This window comes from Hemitrygon akajei, chromosome 5 (genome assembly GCF_048418815.1).
Source record: "Hemitrygon akajei chromosome 5, sHemAka1.3, whole genome shotgun sequence".
Taxonomy (NCBI): domain Eukaryota; kingdom Metazoa; phylum Chordata; class Chondrichthyes; order Myliobatiformes; family Dasyatidae; genus Hemitrygon; species Hemitrygon akajei.
The window spans coordinates 96,502,152-96,523,023 of NC_133128.1; the positions used below are offsets into that span (position 1 = coordinate 96,502,152).

The 20,872-nt window shown below is 43.3% G+C and overlaps 1 protein-coding gene across 5 annotated transcripts in view; it reads right to left on the minus strand.

Moving 5' to 3' along the window:
* The window catches only part of cyp27a3 (cytochrome P450 family 27 subfamily A member 3), a 416,483-nt gene that overhangs the window by 328,279 nt on the left and 67,332 nt on the right, over window positions 1-20,872 (minus strand). Inside the window, exon 1 of one of the 5 annotated variants that reach the window (XM_073046105.1) lies at window positions 3,503-3,884. The exons of the other annotated variants lie outside the window; for them this stretch is intronic. The gene's annotated coding sequence lies outside the window, so the exon portion shown is untranslated. Of the gene's footprint in view, window positions 1-3,502; window positions 3,885-20,872 lie in introns of those variants that run through there. 5 annotated transcript variants of the gene reach the window in all.

The window sequence follows — 20,872 nt, forward strand, 5'->3', positions numbered from 1 at the left end:
CCACTGCAAAGGTGTTTGGTGAAGCAGTCTCCCAATCTATGTTGGGTCTCACCGTGGCCAGACCGTGGGCACCAAACACAGTAGATGACCCCAACAGATTCACAGGTGAAGTGTCACCTCACCTGGAAGGACTGTTTGGGGCCCTGAATGGTAGTGAGGGAGGAGGTGTAGGGGCAGGTTGTTCTGCTTGCAAGAATAAGTTCCAGGAGGGAGAACAGTGGAAAGGGATAAATGGACAAGGCAGTCACTTGAGGAGCAAACCCTACGAAAGTGAAAAAGTGGAAAGTAGGAGGGGGGAGGGAAAGATGTACTTGGTAGTTGGAGTTGGCAGAAGTTCCAGAGAATTATGTGCAGAATGCAGAGGCTGGTGGGGTGGTCGGTGTAGGACAAGAGGAACCTTATCCTTGGTGTGATGGCAGGAGGATGGGATGAGGGCAGATGTACATGAAATAGAAGAGATGCAGATGAGAGCAGCGTTGATTGTGGAGGAAGGGAAGCCTGTTATTTATGAAACATAACAGATTGATAGAATAACGAAAAGAATGCTGCCTGGATTGGAGAGCATATTATATCTTCTGAGGACAGTTTGAGCAAGCTAGGGTTTTTCTCTTTGGAGGGAAGGAGGATGAAGAGTGAGTTGATAGAGTTATACAAGATGATAAGAAGCGTAGATAGAGTGGACAGCCAGAGACATCCCCCCCACCTCCCATCCCCGGGCAGAAATGGCTAATATGAAGAGCCATAACTTTAAGGTGATTGAACAAAAGTATAGATGGGATGTCAGAGGAAGGATTTTTTTCCTTTTAGAGTGGTGACTGGGTGGAACACACTGCCAAGGCGGGTGTTAGAGGCAGTTACATTAGGAACATTGAAGGGATTGTAAGTGGGCCTATGGATGAAGGAAAAATAGAAGGCTATCTGGGAGGGAAGGGATAGATTGATCTTAGAATATGTTAACAACTCGGCACAAGATCATGGGTCAAAGGGCCTCTGCTGTTCTATATTCTAAGAATGGAGGATTTCAAGAGTATAGGCAGCAACAGCTCTGGAGACCAACCATTACAGATGTGGAGGTTACACTGGGATCAAGAGGAACACGTGGCCAGCATCATTCCTATTCCTTTGACTATTCAGGAAGGGTTAGGGAAACCTAATGGGTGCGCATACAGGAATTTACTTTTGTATAATCACAGGCTTGTTGTTAACTGAACTAATAAAGGTATTTGTCAGTAAATACAGATTCTCTCTGTACCTAATTGATCAACATTGTTCAGTGTTAATAGCTCAACAACAATGTGAAAATCAGACTCCAAGATACCTAACAAACTTCCCACAGATGACTGGAGGGACAAGCTTCAACGTACTAATTATACAGGAATGTCCAAGGACATTTTTGAAAGGTGGCATCCATCATAAAGGAACCTCTCCACCCAGAACATGCCCTCTTCTTGTTACCACCCTTAGGGAGGAGCTACAGGAGCCTTAGGATGTACATTCAATGTCTTAGAAACAGATTCTTCCCCTTCACAATCAGTTTTCTGAAAGGTCCGTTAACAGTAACACTATTGTGCTCTCTTTTTGCACTATTTATTCATATATTCTTACTGCAATTTAAATTTATTTTTATGTATTTCATTGTACTGCTGCTGTAAAACTAAATTTACACAATACAGGTCAGTGCTAGTAACTTGATTCTGATTCTGATGTACATCCATGTGGCCTGTTCTGAAGAACTCCCTCTTACAGCAATCAAGTCAGGGACATATAAAGATAAAAAAGAACAGTATTATTTGCCATATGTACATCAAAATGGTTGTTAGCGTCAAATCAAATCAGTGAGGATTGTGCTAGGAAGCCTACAGATTTCCAGCACCAACATAGCAAGCCCACAACTCAATAACCTGAGCCGTATGCATTAGGGGTGTGAAAGGAAACCTGAGCACCTGGAGGAAACCCACACGGTCACAGGGAAAACAGACAAATGCCTTACAGAGACCAGCAGGAATCAATCCCTGATCTTACAGCTGCTACTGTAAAGCAATGTGCGAATTGCTACACTACAATGCAGCCCAAACATTGTCCAGACAGAAGAAAATGAGAAGCTTCAATACTTACAAAAAATCCTGAGCAGCACTTGGGCATCGAGATCCTGAACAGAACTGGCCTGAACTTTACGCTGAGAACAGTGGTCACCATCAGTTGAAGCCTTTGCTCTCGCTAACCCCAACCCCTCCCCCCACAGCTCAGAAAAAAGCAAGCACCCTGTGATTGCCTAGACTGTTCTGAATGTCCAAAGAAAATTTGAGAAGGTTCTTTACCCCGCTCCCAGTTAAAAAAAGATGAAATCCACTGACCTTGTAAGAGAAACAAGTCTCAACAAAGGAGAGTGTTTATATTCCAGCATCTACAAACTATCCTATGTTTATATTTAATCTTTTTTAAACAAAGATAACACCAAAAATTTATTATCTTAAAAAGAAAAACCAGCACCATCTTAAATTTAACATTAGATCCCCTAAAAAAGCTTTAAATTCAGTTATAAGACGCTATAATATTCTGTTACATAAAAAAACATACTAATATATTGAAAAGAAATTTTAAAAGATAAACAGTTATTAAGATCTAAAATATATTACCTAGAGAAACCAAGCATAGTACTTAATAACAAATCAACACAATTTTTTTAAAAAGCTAAAAAAGCAAGAAGAAATGTTAATAGCATATTTAACCCAACTAAATTTTCAGAACTACCAACTAATATTATACGAATAATTGAAACCTCTGCTAACTATATATATTAAAAAAGAAAATAGCCCCATTAGTAGGAAAAACTACCAGTTAGCTAATTAAGAAAGAAACAAAAAAAACATCAAACCAGATATTAAGTTCAAGGAGTAAGTCCTCTTATCTCCTTTTTCTCAGTTGAATGTCCAAATAACCATTTAAACAGTCATACTTGAACCATGAATCTTCTTTCCAAAACAAACCGATGATATACAATAATGAACAAGTCCCCTGACCTTCATAACTCAGCCTTCATAAATCTTCTATTGGAAATGCTAATACAGATAACCAAACAACCTTCCAGACAGTGCAATCGGCAGTTACAGCAGGTATGGTTTGAACAAACACCAGTGCAACTTTAGGATCAAAAAATGTACGAGGAGGAGAATCAGAAGGAAAAACTTTCATTCTTGTTGGGTGAAGCAAGGAAGGAAACAATTTCTTTTCATATGCCTCCTTCATTACCAGAGCAAATTTTGATTTTGCTCCATTACCTCTTTCAGATAATCTTCATCGAAACAGAGCTCAGATTTCTCAAATCTGAAAACTCGCTGCTTTCTTGCCTGTTGCATTATTTGATCCTTAATCTTAAAATGATGAAAACAGACCAAAACAGAGCATGGTTTATCTTGATGTCTCGAAGTAAACGATCTATGTGCTCTTTCTATAGCAGGTGGCTGCAATAGTATAGTAGGAAATAAGGTATAAAAAAACTTACCAAAGTAAACAGTTAAGTCTCCACTTTCAATTCCTTCCTGCTGCCCAACAATTCGTGTATTCCTTCGGTGAGACCTGGTTTCCAGGTCTATAATCTTATTTTGATATTGTTCCAAACAAGTTGTAGTTTCAAGCAATTTTTGCTTAGTTGCCTTCAATTCCTCTTCATGTGTAATGACTTGAGTTTCCAGATCTTTAAGTTTTCCCAGAAATTACATTATTTCATTACTGTTCTTTTCCATTCGGACTTTAATTGAATTCAGTGTTCGAACCATATCTTCCACCCACAATGGCATTTCATCAGATCTTTCCGTTTGCATCCTTCCTTTCCCGTTGCCTGTATCACTAGGTTCAGACAAGTTCTTCCCACTCCTCAAAGACATATTGTTCCCCTTCAAGTCAACCTGTACGGAGCTTATACATTCTTCCCACGACCTCTAGGTGATCCGGCTCCCTCCCACATTCCAAAGACACATGGTTAGAATTAGCATGCTATGTTGTCGCTGGAAACATAGTGACACCAGTCGGCTGCCCTCAGCACACCCTCGGACACATTTCACTGTCTCTTTCAATGTACATGTGACAAATAAAGCTAATATTTAATCTTTAAGAGTGCAGAGTAAAAATGCATTCTTCCTGTTTCTTCTTCCAATATTTCTAACAACTACTTTCAAGGTTATACTATGGAAGTTGCATCAAGGTAAGGGTTAAGATAATGTCCAGGCAAGAAAGGTCTTTGAAAAGCATAGCCTCCCTTTGCACAGCAGGGGACTGCAGTCATTTGGCATATGAGTCAAGTTATGGAGGTATGAAATTGAAGGAAGCAAGTCATACCAACCAGGGGACAATTACTTTCGTAACTTCAAAGCATCATCGGTTGTTAGGTTGTAGTTTCTATTGACTATGAACACTTGTATTGTGCATGGTGACTGATCTCACAAAGAAGGAATTTGAATGTACACACATTACCAAATGGTCAATATCCATAACAGAATCAGAATATCACTGGCATAAATATTGAAATTTGTTGCTCTAGGCAGCAATACAATGCAATACTTAATTAAAAAACTATATAGTCCTAAACAAAATTATACTTCTAAAAATTAAATAAGTGGTGCAAAAAGAGAGCAAAAAAATATTGAGGTAGTGTACATGAGTCATTATCCTTTCAGAAATCTGATGGCAGAGGGGAAGAACCTGTCCCTAAAATGTTATGTGTGTGTCTTCAGGCTCCTGTACCTCCTTCTGATGGTAGCAATGAGAAGAGGGCATGTCCTGGGTGATGGGAATCCTCAATGATGGATGTCACTTTTTTAGGCATTGCCCTTTGAAGATGCATCAATACTGGGAAGGCCAGTGTCTATGATGGAGCTGGCTGAGTTCAGAACTTTCTGCAGCTTTTTCCAGTCCAGTACAGTCAACCCTCCTTATCAGATGGCGATGCAGCCAGTTAGAATGCTCTCCACAGTACATCTGTAGGAAAATGCTAGAGTCTTTGGTGTCAAATCTAGCCAAAATCTAACCAAATCTCCTCAAACTTCTGATGAAACATAGTCATTGGCTTGCCTTCTTTGTAATTAAAACCATAGGCATCCGTTAGTCACGTGAGACCATGGACGTAGCAGAGCAATGTGTTGTTAAGTGCCTTGCTCAAGTCGCTGCCTCAGCTGAGGCTCGAACCAGTGACTTTCAGATCACTAGACCAATGCCTTATCCACTAGGTCACGCGCCAACACAATTAAAACCATAAGACCATAAGATATAGGAGCAGAAGTAGGCCATTTAGTTGAGTCAGTTGAGTCAGCTCAGCCTTCCAAATCTTCCAGTCATCCCAACTCTCTTGCCTTCTCCCCATACCCTTTGATGCCCTGGCTAATCAAGAACCTATCTATCTCTGCCTTAAATGCACCCAATGACTTGGCCTCCACAGCTGCTCGTGGCAACAAGTTCCACAGATTTTCCACACTCTGACTAAAGTAATTTCTCTGCATCTCAGTTCTAAAAGGACATCCTTCAATCATGAAGTCATTCCCTCTTGTCCTGGACTCCCCTACCATGGGAAATAACTTTGCCATATCTAATCTGTTCAGGCCTTTTAACATTCGGAATGTTTCTATGAGATCCCCCTCATTCTCCTGAACTCCAGGGAATACAGCCCAAGAGCTTTCTTTCTTTTCAAATCTTTTTATTATTATTATCCAAACTAACAAGAGTACATCGAAATAGGTAACACTTACAATGTCTCAAAGGAAAAGAAATAATGTTTTAAAGATTGAAAAACATGGTGATACAAAAAAAAAAAGAAAAGAAAAAAAAAGCCCTACTAAAGCAAAGCAAAGTGAGAAAACAAAGAACCCATTAGGTGTTCAACCCCGGAGCCATGCGTCATACAAAAAGCTTCCAAAGATAAACATCAAACCGCCAGCAAAAAAAACCCAGAATTTACAATTAGATCATGGAGGAAATCTATCAATTAACTCAAATGGTAGTAATGAGCAAACGAACCCCATCTTTTCTCAAAATCAAACATAGGTTCGAAGGTTCGACTTCTAATTTTCTCCAAACTAAGACATAACATCACTTGAGAGAACCATTGTGACAGAGTGGGAGCCAATGTATCCTTCCACTTCAACAGAATGGCCCTCCTAGCTATCAATGTAACAAACGCAATAACATGTTGGTCAGACAAAGAAATACCATGGATATGCCCAAGAGCTGTCAGACGTTCCACTTATGGTAACCCTTTCATTCCTGGAATCACTCTTGTGAATCTTCTCTGAACCCTCTCCAATGTCAGGATATCCTTTCTAAAATAAGGAGCCCAAAAAATTGAATCAATATGTTGGGGCCAGATAGATCTTCAGTGATGTTGACTCCTAGGAACATAAACTGTTCACCCTTTCCACTGCTGATCCCTCGATGAGGACTGGTGTGTGCTCCCTCAACTTCCTCTTCCTGAAATCCACAATTAATTCCTTAGTCTTACTGTCATTGAGTGCAAGGTTGTTGCTATAACACCACTCAAACAGCTGATCTATCTCACTCATGTACACCTCCTCATCACCATCTGAAATTATACCAAAAATCCATTGGCAAATTTAAAGATGGTGTTTGAGCTGAGCCTATTCACACAGTCATGGGTATAGAGAGAGTATAACAGTGGACTAAGCACATATCCTTAAGGTGTGCTAGTGTTGGCTGTCAGCGAGATGTTAGTTCCGATAGGCACTGACTGGTCTCTCGATGAAGAAGTCAAGGATCCAATTGCAGAGTGAAGTACAAAGACCCAGGTTTTGGAACTTGTTGATTAGAACTGACGGTATGATGGTGTGAATGTTGAACTGTAATCAATAAACAACAGCCTGATGTAGGCATTACTATTGTCCAGGTGATCCAAGGCTGAATGGAGCCAGTGAAATTACATTCACTATAGGCCTATTGTGGTGATAGGCAAATTACAATGGGTCCAGGTCCTTACTTAGGTTGAAGTTGACTCTGCGATGACCAACCTCTCGAAGAATTTCATCACTGTAGATGTGAGTGCAACTAGGCAATAACTGATATTCATTAGAATAACCTTTGTTACTCTGATTTCTCTAATTAGATCTTGTGTTATTCCCTATTTGTGCCTGGTAGATCATGTCAGACCAATCTTATACTTTTCAAGGAAGTTATCAGGAAAGTTAGTGATGGCAAGGCAGTGGATGTTGTCTACATGGATTTCAGTAAGGTATTAAAGCAAGTCCCATCACAAACAAGAGAAAATCTGCAGGTGCTATAAATCCAAGCAACAAACACAAAATGCTGGAGTAGCTCAGCAGGCCAGGCCAGACAGCATTTCCCACAAAACAAGTCCCACATGGGAAGTGACTCAAGTGGGTTCCATCGCTCAGCATCCAAGATGAGGTAGGAAATTGGATTGGACATGGGCTTTCCAGGAAAAAAAAAACAGAGAGTGGTAGTGGATGGTTTCCTCTCTGTCTGGAGGCCTGTGACTAGTGGAGTGCCACAGGGATCAGTGTTGGGTCCAACAGCAATGATCTGGATGATAATGTGGTTAGCTGGATCAGCAAATTTGCAGATGACACCAAGACTGGGGGTGTAGTAGACAGTGAGGAAGACTATCAGAACTTGCAGCAGGATCTGGACCAGCTGGAAAAATGGCAGATGGAATTTAATGTAGACAAGTGTGAGGTGCTGCACTTCGGGAGAACCAACCAGGGTAGGTCTTACACAGTGTACAGTGAGACAAGGACAAGTGCTGTAGAACAAAGGGATCTGGGAATATAGGTCCATAATTTATTGAAAGTGGCATCACATGCCAATAGGTTCAGAAAGAAAGCTTTTGGCACATTGGCCTTCATAAATCAAACGTTGGGATGTTATGTTGAAATTGTAAAAGACATTGGTGAGGCCTAATGCGGAGTATTGTGTGCAGCCTTGGTCACCTATCTTCAGGAAAGATGTAGTTAAGGTTGAAAGAGTACAGAGAAAGTTTACAAGGATGTCAACAGGACTGGAGTACATGAGTTATCAGGAAAGGTTGAATAGATTAGAACTTTATTCCCTAGAACATAGATGACTGAGGGGAGATTTGAGAGAGGTTTACAAAATTATGATGGGTATACAGTAAATAGGGTAAATGTAAGCAGGCTTTTTCCACTGAAGCTGAGTGAGACTACAACTAGAAGTCATGGGTTAAGGGTGAAACATGAAATGTTTGAGGGAACATGAGGGGAAACTTCTTCACTCAGAGGGTATTAAGAGTGTGGAACAAGCTGCCTGCACCAGTGGGTGGATGTGGCTTCCATTTCAACTTTTAAGAGAAGTTTGGATTGGTACGTGAGTGGGAGTAGTATGGAAGGCTATGGTCCAGGTGTCCAGGTGCAGGTCAATGGGACTAGGCAGTTTAAATGGTTGGCATGCACTAGAAGGGCTAAATGGCCTGTTTCTGTGTTGTAGATTTCTATGACTCTAACATGAGATGAAGGGTCCTTGAAAATGAGTCCATAGGTTGTGGGAACAGTTTAATGATGGGGCAAGTAAGGTTATCCCCTTTGGTTCACTAGCCTGATAGCTGAGGGCTAATATCTGTTCCTGAACCTGGTGGTGTGAGTCTCCACACTCCTGTACCTTCTTCCCAATCGCAGCAGATAGTAGAGATCATGACTTACGTGGCTGAGGTCCCAGATGATGGATACTGCTTTCCTGCAACTCCGCTTTGTATAGATGTGCTCAATAGTGGGGAAGGCTTTCTCCATGATGGATTTGGCCATGTACACTACATTCATAGTATTTTCCATACCAGGCTGTGATGTAGTCAGTCAATATACTCTCCATAACATCTACAGAAGTTTGTCAAAGTTTAAGATGTCATGCTGAATCATTCAAAGTGTTGCCATGCTTTCTTTGTAACTTCCCTACTTGCTGAGCTCTTCAAAATTATTACACCAAGGAATTTAAAGTTGCTGACCCTCTCCACCTCCGATCCTCTGATGAGGACTAACTCACAGACCTCTGGTTTCTTAAAAACTATAATTAGCTCCTTGATTTTGCTGACGCTAAGTAAGAGTTTGTCGCTGTTAGACCATTTTTTTGGGGTTAGTACATATAGCAAATAACTTCAGCAACTGACTTCAGCCACCAATCTTCAGCTGCAAATGTGAACTGTGGATTAAATCTACAATGCAGCTCTGGACAATGGGTTCCTAAGACCTGAACCACAGTTAATTGGAAGACCAGACAATGCTGATTAAATTTGTTATATGCTTTTCTGTCATGTGGGTGTGCAGGTGGTGTTTCGTTCAAAAGAAGCATTGTAAGTATGGAATTTTCCTTTGATCTTCAGCATACAAAATGTCACGTAGTGTTGGGCCAGGGAGGCTTTCTTCCTCCCAAAGGGGTTTCAGTATGACGCCTGCGCGGTCTTATTTTGTCGAATAAAAGACTGCACCATATCTACCAGTACTTCTCTCTGGTGATTTTATTCACACAACAACAGTTGTTATGGCACCACTCAGCCAGATTTTCAATCTTCCTCCTATATGCTGATTTATCAGCACCTTTGATTTGGCCAACAACAGTTGAATTGTCAGCAAATGAATATGGTATTGGAACTGTGCTGAGCCTCACAGTTATAAGTATAAAGTGAGTAGAGCAGGGGACTAAACACACAGCCTTGTGGTGCACCTTTGCTGATGGAGATTATGGAGGAGATGTTGTTGCTAATCCAAACTGACTGGAGTCTGCAAGCAAGGAAGTTGAGTATCCAATTGCACAAGGAAGTATTGAGGCCAAGGTCTTGATGCTTAATTTTGATTAGTTTTGAGGGGATGATGGTATCGAATGTCAAGCTGTAGTCAATGAAGAGCATTCTGATGCATGCATCTCTGCTGTCTAGATATTCCAGGGCTGAGTGACGAGCCATTGAAATGGTGCCTGCTGTGGACTAAGTGCTAGTAGATGATAGTCATTGAAGCAGGTTGCTACGTTCTTCTTGGGCACTGATATAAGTCTGCTTAAAGCAGGTGATTACCTCAGACTGTTGAAGCGAGAGGTTAAAGATCTCACTGAACACTCCAGCCAGTTGATCAGCACAGGTCTTTCATACTTGGCGAAGTACCCCGTCTGGGCTGAATGCTTTTCATGGGTTCACTCTCCTGAAGGCTGTTCACACATTGGGCTTAGAGACTGGAATCACAGGATGCGGGCTGTGGGAGTGCATGATGATTCCTCCATGATTTTGACACCACTCATCGCTGACAGCCAATCAGAAAAGGCCTTCTTTATTTCCACTGTTTGCCAGTCTTCTGCTGTGCTGGCATCATTCCTGTATTACCATAGGCTCTTATCTTGTTTAGCATCCACTTAGTTATGTTTTCTTGGGATAACTGTGTATATTTGTGCTGGAGGAACTCAGCAGGCCAGATATTCTCATGTTTATAATTTGATTTGTGCTTATGTTTTTCTTGTGAATGGTATGTTCCTGAGATGCTGCTGTAAGTAAGGTTTTAGAACATAAGACCATGTGACATAGGAGCAGAATTAAGCTATTCGGCCCATTAAGTCTGCTCTCCATTCATTCATGACTGATATATTATTGCTCTTGTTATGAATGTGAAGCAACTCTGAGGGGCTGAAGGGTACAAAGTCGCCCCCTCCTTTTTGAGAATCACAAGATCACTATTAATTCGGGTCTGGGACCCAGGAAATGAGAGAGAGACACGCAGAATCCTCAGGGTTTGGAATGTGTCCTGGCCTCAGCGAAACAAAAACCCTTGATAACGGCTATTATCTCTTGGAGACGGAATTGTGTATTGAGTACTGTACTATTCATTGAAACCCCTCAGGGGATAACCAGAGTGGTCTGGTTGAGGGATTGCATCATCCCAACCTGATTGACATCTGAGACCCCGTGAGTAAGGAAAAAAGAGGGTCTCGGGAACAACCCCTTTAGATGCACCAGGAGAAAGCTAGAGATCTAGGGACAGTGTTTTATAGCAAAAGCCGGTGGGGGCTCGTGTGCGTCCTCCCTTGCCTGGGCGGCGAGCTCACCACGGAAGAACGGTTTAGCTAAAGGAAAGGTCACAATTGAACGGCCATGACAATGAGACACTGACGGATCGAAATCATAAAGGAAGGTTGGAAAAAAAACCCGTAGCGGTAACTGTTCCCATCCTATCTCTCTCTCTCTCTCTCCAACAAATTGCAACCCAGCGGTCCCCAATGGCTGCAGCCTGCATGAACTGGATGAACTTTATATTTACATCGGACAATACATTATCCCCTAGACAACGACAGAGCTTATTTCTTATTGATTATTATTATACCCGCACTTTTAGATTTAGTATTGACGACGTATAATATCTGTATATTTGCATTGATATTATTTTTGTGTATTTTTACTAATAAATACTGTTAAAAATAGCATCATCAGACTTCAACGGACATCTCCATTTTTGCTGGTAAGTGACCCAGTTACGGGGTTCGTAACAACGTGGGGCCTCGTCTCGAGATTTGATCCCAAATTGGAGGGCCAGTAAATCGGGCTTTTAAGTCCAAACTTGGATCTGGTTGCGCGGGTAACCAGACGGGAAACCAGCAAAGATGGACGTAGACAAATTCATAGAAAACCCGACTTTGGAGGCGCTAGAGGCTGCCACAAAGTCAGACTTGATAAATATTACGAAAGGACTAAATCTCGCAGAGGTGAGGTTGTCAATGAAAAAGCGGGAGATGCGGAGGGCCATAACTCAGTATTATATTGTGAAGAATGTGTTTTCGGCTGAGGTATTGGAAAATATCCCTGAAAAAGTACCAGCTAGTGGGACGGCTCAGTTAGAGTTGGAGAAATTAAGGTTGGAACATGAAATTAAGTTAAAGCAGCTGGAAGCAGCCGAAAAGGAGAAGGAAAGAGCCGAAAAGGAAAAGGAAAGAGCTGAAAAGGAGAGGGAAAGATCTGAGAACCAAAGGGAGAAGGAGAAACAGAGGCAACATGAGATGGACCTGGAGAAGTTAAGGCAAGAGCGAAGAGCTCAAGGGTCAGACCGAGAGGAGAGATTTAATGTTAGTAGGGAGTTTAGGTTAGTACCTCCGTTCGAGGAGACGGATGTTGATAGTTATTTCTTGCATTTTGAAAAGGTGGCAGTGAGTCAGAAGTGGCCCAGAGATCAGTGGGTGGTGTTGTTACAAAGTGTGTTAAAAGGGAAGGCACAACGGGCATATGCGGCGTTGTCCATGGAGCAGGAGGAGTCTGAGAATTATGAGAAAGTAAAGGAGGCCATTCTTCGGGCCTATGAATTGGTACCTGAGGCCTATATACAAAAGTTCAGAAATTTAAAGAAAGGGTGGAATCAGATGTATGCAGAGTTTGCCGATGAGAAGGGTGTGCTCTTGGATCGTTGGTGTGCAGCAGAAATGGTGGAAGAAGATTTTTGGTGTCTCAGGGAGTTAATTCTGATTGAGGAATTTAAAGGTTGTGTTTCGGATGATATCCAGATGTATTTGAACGAGAAGCCGAATAAGTCCATATCCGAATTTGCTAGGTTTGCAGATGAATATGCCCTAACCCACAAGACAAAGTTTTCCTCGAATAAAAGTTACCAGAAAGACCGTGGGAATGGTAGAGAAAGCCCGCTGGCTGAGGCAGAGATCCCACCAGGAGCTAGTGGTAAAATTAAGGAGGAGGAAAGGCAAGACGGCAGGAGGGGTCCTGGCTTGACCTGTTTTAATTGTGGAAAGGTGGGTCATATTGCATCTAAGTGCCTTGCTCCGAGGAAGGAGATAAGAAAAGGGAAAGCAGCAGTCCCTACAGGACGTATTGTGGTGATCAGTAAATCGACGAGAAAGCCCCAGGTAGACAGAATACGAGAGGGGCCTGAGAAATTTATTTCAGAAGGAACCGTGCCTGTGAAAGAGGGAGACACACCAGTTCCAGTGCGGATCTGGAGAGACACTGGAGCTGAGCTGTCATTGATTCACAGTACGGTACAAGATTTTGGTCCCGAGACTGGAGAGGTAGCTTTGAGAGACATAGGAAAAGGGACAGAAGCTGTGCCTTTGCATAGGATCATTATAAGTTGTGAGCAGGTATCTGGACCAGTGGAAATAGGGGTGCGATCAGAATTCCCGAGAACTGACGTAGACATCCTTCTGGGTAACGATTTAGCTGGTGGTGACATTTGGTCGGCCATGGAGCTGACGAGCCAGCCTGTAAGTGTTGAGGACCCGCCCCTAGATTCCAAGATCTATCCCGCATGCTCGACCACTCGCAGCATGTCGAGAAAGACAGCTGAGGAGACCAGTTTAATTCAGGCCAGTATCAATTTGGCTGAGACGTTTTTACCGACCCTGTACCAAGAGGGGTTAGAGGTGGTAGAACAGAGAATAGGAAAGTGAAAGAGAGTAAGGGAGAGGAGGTAGACCTGCCCTTAGCCAGGAGGAAATTTATAGAGGCACGGAGTAAAAATGAGAAACAGATAAGGCTGTTAGAAGGTCCAGGGTTGGACATGGATGATCTGTCTGGTTTGACAGAACTGTTTGAAGAAGTTGAAAATATTAAATGTGTTCCCGATAATGAAATGAGGGCAGTCCTAGATGAAAAGGATGCCATTACCTTGAAGAAGTCTGCTGGGTTGGCAGATGAGGTTGTTTCAGCCCGTAGGGTTGAGTTTACTCCAGAAGGGAGTTGCCCAGAGAGTAACTGGGAGGATCAGGGGAACTTAGAATTTGAAAAGGGTACGGGTATTGAAAGCCTGGAAGAGGCAGATATCCCGTTTGAGTGTGTTCAAGATGTGGATGCACGTAGTATTGAACCTAGTAATGGAGCTCAGAAAAAGTCTGAGGTATTTGATTCAGTTGAAAAGGAATGCAGTCCTTGTGGGTCAGATGGACTTGGTTCAGTGAAGAAAGGGTTAACTGTGGTACTAGTGGGAAGTGAGAATTCCCAGTTGTTTGTGTTCGAAGGTGTGTTAAAAGTTAGTGAGGAAATAAAAGGTGGTGAGGTGAATATTAGTATTGAAGGGAAAGGGAAAAGTGTAGTTCCTAAATTGAATGAAGAAAATTTAAAGTCTGGATTGATGTCAGAAGCAGCAACCAGGCTGCAGGGACAATGGCTTGGTAACACGGTGCCTGAGAATCAATTACAGGTTGATTTGGAATGTAAAGGTGCCCCACGCGCTATTGTTATTCAAGAGAGTGCTGTGAGGAGGCAGAATTTAAAATGCTGTTTGGACAAAGAGGGATCGCTTGCAGATTTTAAACTGAAAGCCAATAGAATGAAGGGTCCTGAAGATAAAACTAATGACTTGCATAAAAATAAAGAATTGTGTGGAAATTCAGCCAATGAGCTACGTTTGGAAAACATTGTTGATAAAATAACTCCTATGAAAGGAGCATGCAAAAGCCTATTCCACACTGGTATACAAGCTAACCACGTGGGAGTTAACTGGAAAAGGGGCGAGGGTTGACGGGGTGCCACTTTAATTAACAGGATCCGGTTTTAAGGGATTTCGACAAAGCATGTGAATAATAAAGACAACACCATGGAAGATTGACTGTTAAGTTTGAAAGTAAAATAAAGATCAGTATTTGCATGAAATTTTGTAATATACACGAAAGCTAAGATCACAACTCTTTAGTTTTGTTTTGCTGAAGAAAAGGAATAAAAATAGATGGTTATTAAATTGGAGTCTGATGCTACAAGAATTTATTAAGATACAAGATGTTAAGATATTAAAGGAAGTAACAATGTAATCGCTAACTGTTTAGATGCTGAATTGAATGTATAACTGTATTACTCTGTAGTGAAAAAAAAAATCTTTTGTATTGTGTTAGGTTCTGAACTCCTGTAAGACTCTGTATTAATTAATTTTTACCTGTGGCAAAAATCTTAGAAGGAAGTGGGTGTTATGAATGTAAAGCGACTCTGAGGGGCCGAAGGGTGCAAAGTCGCCCCGTCCTTTTTGAGAATCGCAAGATCGCTATTAATTCGGGTCTGGGACCCAGGAAATGAGAGAGAGACACGCAGAATCCACAAGGTTTGGAATGTGTCCTGGCCTCAGCGAAACGGAACCACTGATAACGGCCATTGTCTCTTGGAGACGGAATTGTGTATTGAGTACTGTACTATTCATTGAAACCCTTCAGGGGACAACCAGAGTGGTCTGGTTGAGGGATTGCATCATCCCAACCTGATTGACATCTGAGACCCCATGAGTGAGGATAAAAGAGGGTCTGGGGAACAACCCCTTTAGACGCACCAGGAGAAAGCTAGAGATCCAGGGACAGCGTTTTATAGCAAAAGCTGGTGGGGGCTCGTGTGCGTCCTCCCTTGCCTGGGCGGCGGGCTCACCATGGAAGAACGGTTTAGCTAAAGGAGAGGTCACACTTGAACGGCCATGACAACGAGACACTGACGGATCGAAATCATAAAGGAAGGTTGGAAAAAAAACCCGTAGCGGTAACTGTTCCCATCCTATCTCTCTCTCTCTCTCTCCAACAAATTGCAACCCAGCGGTCCCCAATGGCTGCAGCCTGCATGAACTGGATGAACTTTATATTTACATCGGACAATACATTATCCCCTAGACAACGACAGAGCTTATTTCTTATTGATTATTATTATACCCGCACTTTTAGATTTAGTATTGACGACGTATAATATCTGTATATTTGCATTGATATTATTTTTGTGTATTTTTACTAATGAATACTGTTAAAAATAGTATCATCAGACTTCAACGGACCTCTCTATCTTTGCTGGTAAGTGACCCAGTTACGGGGTTCGTAACACTCTCAACCCCATTCTTCTACCTTCTCTCCTTAACTTTTGATGCCCTTACTAATCAAGAACCTCTGCTTTAAATATACCCAATGACTTGGCCTCCACATCCATCTGTGGCAAAGAACTGCAGATTCATCACTCGCTGGCTAAAGAAATTCTTCCTCATCTCTCTTCTAGAGGGGCATTCTTGCATTCTAGTGCTGCGCCCTCTGGTCCTAGATCTCCCCGCTATTAAAAACTTCTTCTCTACACCCTCTCAAGGTTCAAAGTAAATTTTTTGTCGAAGTACATATATGCCACCATAGAGAACCCTGAGTCCATCTAGGCCTTTCAGTATTTGATATGTTTCAGTAGCATCCTCCTTCATTTTTGGGAACTCCAGTGAGTACAGACCCAGAGCCATCAAACTCTTCTCATACATTAATCTTTCATTCCAGGAATCATTCTCGTGAACCTCCTCTGGATTCTCTCCAATGCCAGCACCTCTTTTCTTAGATACGGGGCCTAATAAGGCTGCTCATTATACTCCAAGTGTGGTCTGACCAATGCCTTATAAAGCCTCAGCATTACATCTGTTATGATCCCAGCCCCCTCCTTCCTGAGAATTGCAAGATCGCTATTAATTCGGGTCTGGGACCCAGGAAATGAGAGAGAATCCTCAGAAAGACAACGCAACGGATTTTGACCATTGTTTCTTGGAGACACCTTTGTGGATTGTGACCCTATGCTACGTGCCAGCTATCAGGACTACGTGTACACCCTTGGGCAATGTGGGGTGGGGATTGTATCACCCCACCTTGATTGACATCTACAACTCTGCAAGTCAAGATAAAAAGGGACTGCAGGAGGCAGTCCCCTAGCGACGCACCAGAAGGAGACACCATCACTCATCGCTCCCGTGATAACGGGAAGCTATTCGGAAGCCACGTGTGGTTCGTTTCCCCTTGCCTGGGGAACGGGTGGCTGATAACACCGAAAAGGACTTCGAACTGACAACGGGGAACCCACGTTCCTGATTCAACAGTTTGCGCCCAAAAGACTGGCAAGTTTCTTTTCTCACCAAAAATCTCTCTCTCCAACAAGTGAAACCCAGCGGTCCCCAAACGGCTAAAAGCCTGCATGAACTCGAAAGACTTTTATATTTCCATCGGACAATATTTTTACCCCTAGACAAAACGATAGAGCTACTTCTTATTGATGATTATTACTATACCCGCGCTTTAGATTGAGTATTGACGACGTATATTATCTGAATGTTTGTATTAATCTTACTTTTGTGCCCCTTTATAAATGAAAATGTTTAAAAATAGTACCAACAGACTTCAACGGACCTCTCTATCTTTGCTGGTAAGTGACCCAGTTACGGGGTTTGTAACAATGTGGGGCCTCGTCTCCAGATTTGATACCAAATTGGAGGGCCAGTGAATCGGGCTTAAGTCCAAACGTGGGTCTGGTTGCACGGGTAGCCAGACAGGAAACCAGCAAAGATGGACGTGGAGAAATTTATGGGAAATCCAACTCTGGGGGCGCTAGAGACGGCCACCAAATCAGACTTGGTAAATTTGGCGAAGGGGTTAAGTCTCACAGAGGTGAGGTCGTCAATGAAAAAGCGGGAGGTGCGAAAGGCCATAACTCAGTATTACATTGAGAAGAAGGTGTTTACAGCTGAGGATTTGGAAAATATCCCTGAAAAGGTACTAGCGAGTGGGACGGATCAGTTAGAGTTGGAGAAATTAAGGTTGGAACATGAAATCAAAGTAAAGCAGCTGGAAGCAGCTGAAAAAGAGAAACAGAGGGCTGAGAGAGAAAGGGAGCAGGTGTTCCAACTAAAGGAGTTAGAGGTGAAACGGGATCATGAGCTCCAGCTAAAGGGGCTGGAAGCAGCTGAAAAAGAGAAAGAAAGCCGAGAAGGAGAGAGAGAGTATGAGGAGGCAGAGAAACAGAGGAAACATGACTTGGAGATGGAGAAGTTAAGGCAAGAGCGAAGAGATCAAGGGTCAGACCGAGAGGAGCGGTTTAATGTTAGTCGGGAGTTAAGGTTAGTACCTCCGTTCGAGGAGAATGATGTTGATAGTCATTTCTTGCTTTTTGAAAAGGTGGCAGTGAATCAGAAGTGGCCCAGAGATCAGTGGGTGGCGTTGTTACAAAGTGTGTTAAAAGGGAAGGCACAACGAACATATGCGGCATTGTCCATGGAGGAGGGGGAAGCAGAGAATTATGCCAAAGTAAAGGAGGCCATTCTCCGGAGTTACGAGCTAGTACCTGAAGCTTATAGACAAAGGTTCAGAAATTTACAGAAAGGGTGGAATCAGACGTACACCGAGTTTGCGCATGAGAAGGGGGTGCTCTTGGACTGTTGGTGCACCGCAGAAACGGTGGGCGAGGATGGGCGTCTCAGGGAGTTATTTTTGATTGAGGAATTTAAAGGTTGTGTTCCGGAGGAGATCCGGATGTATTTGAATGAGAAGCCGAATAGGTCCATCTCAGAAATTGCTAGGTTCGCAGATGAATACGCCCTAACCCACAAGACAAAGTTTCCCTCAAATAAAAGTACCCCGAGAGACCGTGGGAACGATCGAGAAAGTCCGCCGGCTGAGGCAGAGGTCCCGCCGGGAGCTAGTGGTAAAATTGAGGAGGAGAGGCAAGACGGCAGGAGAGGTCCTGGCTTGACCCGTTTTAATTGTGGAAAGGTGGGTCATATTGCATCTAAGTGCTTTGCTCCGAGGAAGGAGCCAGAAAAGGGGAAAGCAGCGATCCCTATCGGGTGTGCAGTGGTAATCAGAAAATCGACAAGAGAGCCCCGGGTAGGCAGAGTGCGAGAAGGGTCTGAGATATGTCTGTCACATGGAACCGTGTCTTTGAGGGAGGGGGACCCACCAATTCCCGTACGGATTTGGAGAGACACGGGGGCGGAGCTATCATTGATTAGCAGTAAAGTGTTAAAGTTCGGACCTCAGACGGCAGAGGTAGCCCTGAGAGGCATAGGAAAATGGATAGAAATGGTGTCCTTACATAAGGTCATTATGGATTGTGAGCTGGTGTATGGATCAGTTGAAATAGGGGTGCCATCAGAATTCCCGAGGTCCGACGTGGACGTCCTTCTTGGGAACGATTTAGCCGGGGTTAAGGTTTGGTCAGCCATGACGATGACCCGCCGACTGGTGCGTGTTGAGGCCCCGCCCCTAACGTCCAAGAGCTATCTCGCATGCGCGGTCACTCGCAGCCTGTCGAGAGAGGCAGCTGAGACCGAGAGCAGTTTAAATTTGGCCAGTTTTGATTTGGCCGAGACGTCTTTACCGACCCTGTGCCATGAGGGTTTAGAGGGTGGTAAAACGAGGAGTAGTAAAGTGAAAGGGGGTAAGGGAGAGGAGATAGATCTGCCCTTAGCGAAGAGGAAGGTCCTAGAGGTAGGAAATAAAGAGGAGAAACAGATAAAGCTGTTAAAAGGTCCAGAGTTGGACATGGATGATCTATCTGGGTTGGCAGAGCTGTTTGAAGAAGTTGAGAGTTCTAAAAGTGTTCCCGATAATGAGATGAGGGCAGTCCTAGATGAAAAGGATGCCATTACCTTGGAGAGGTCTGCTGGGTTGGCAGATGAGGTTGTTTCAGCCCACGGGGTTGAGTTTACTCCGGAAGGGAGTTGCCCAGAGAGTAGCTGGGAGGAGCAAGGGAATTTGGAATTTGAAAAAGGTACGGGTATTGAAAGCCTGGAAGAGGTCAATGTCCCATTTGAGTGTGTCCAAGACGGGGATGCACGTGGTCCTGAACCTAGTCACGGAGCTCAGAAAAGGTCTGAGGTATCTGATTCAGCTGAACGAGACGGCCGTCCTTTTGGGTCAGATAGACTGGGTTCAGTGAAGACAGGGTTAACCCTGGTAATTGTGGGAAGTGAGGGTTCCCAGGTGTTTGTACTCGAAGGGGTGGTGAAACTTAAAGCGGAACTCGAACAGGGGGAGATAAATATTATTATTGAAAGGAACGGAAAGTTTGTAGTTCCCAAATCGAATGAAGAAATTTTAAACCCTGCAGATCGCTTACAGAGTAAGCCGGGAGCTGCCGGGGCCCCACACACTATTGTTATTCAAGGGTGTGGTGTGAAACAGCAGAATTTGAAATGCTGTTTGAACAAAGAGGGATCGCTTGCAGATCTTAAATTGAAAACTAATAGCATGACGGTTCCTGAAGAGAAAACTAAAGAATTGGGTGGAAATTACCTAAGTCTGGGACACGGTGTTGATAAAATAACTCCTATGAACGAGGCGGACGGGAGTTTACCTCGCCAAACTACTCGAGTTCCTCCCATAGGAACTCACCGGCAAAAAGGTGATGGTTAATGGGGGCGCCATTTTTAAATAGAAAAACCGGCTGTACGGGATTTTGACAAAGCATGTGAGTAACAAAGACAACCCCCTTGGAACCTGCCTGTTAAGTTGAAATCTGATGCTACCAGCCTTTAGTCAGGTACAAGAGGGAAAAATATTAAAGGAAGTGCCACTGTAATCGTTAACTGTTTAGATGTTGAATTAAATGTATAACTGTATAGCTCTGTAGTGAAAAGAAAAGCTTGTGTATTGTGTTAGATTCTAAAATCCTGTTAAGACTCTGTACGAATCCGTTTTTAACCGCTGGTAAAAACGTTTTTAAGAGGGGAGGTGTTATGATCCCAGCCCCCTCCTTCCTGAGAATCGCAAGATCGCTATTAATTCGGGTCTGGGACCCAGGAAATGAGAGAGAATCCTCAGAAAGACAACGCAATGGATTTTGACCATTGTTTCTTGGAGACACCTTTGTGGATTGCGACCCTATGCTACGTGCCAGCTATCAGGGCTACGTGCACACCCTCGGGCAATGTGGGGTGGGGATTGTATCACCCCACCTTGATTGACATCTACAACTCTGCAAGTCACACTAAAAAGGGGCTGCAGGAGGCAGTCCTCTAGTGACGCACCAGAAGGAGACACCATCACTCATCGCTCCCGTGATAATGGGAAGCTATTCGGAAGCCACGTGTGGTTCGTTTCCCCTTGCCTGGGGAACGGGTGGCTGATAACACCGAAAAGGACTTCGAACTGACAACGGGGAACCCAC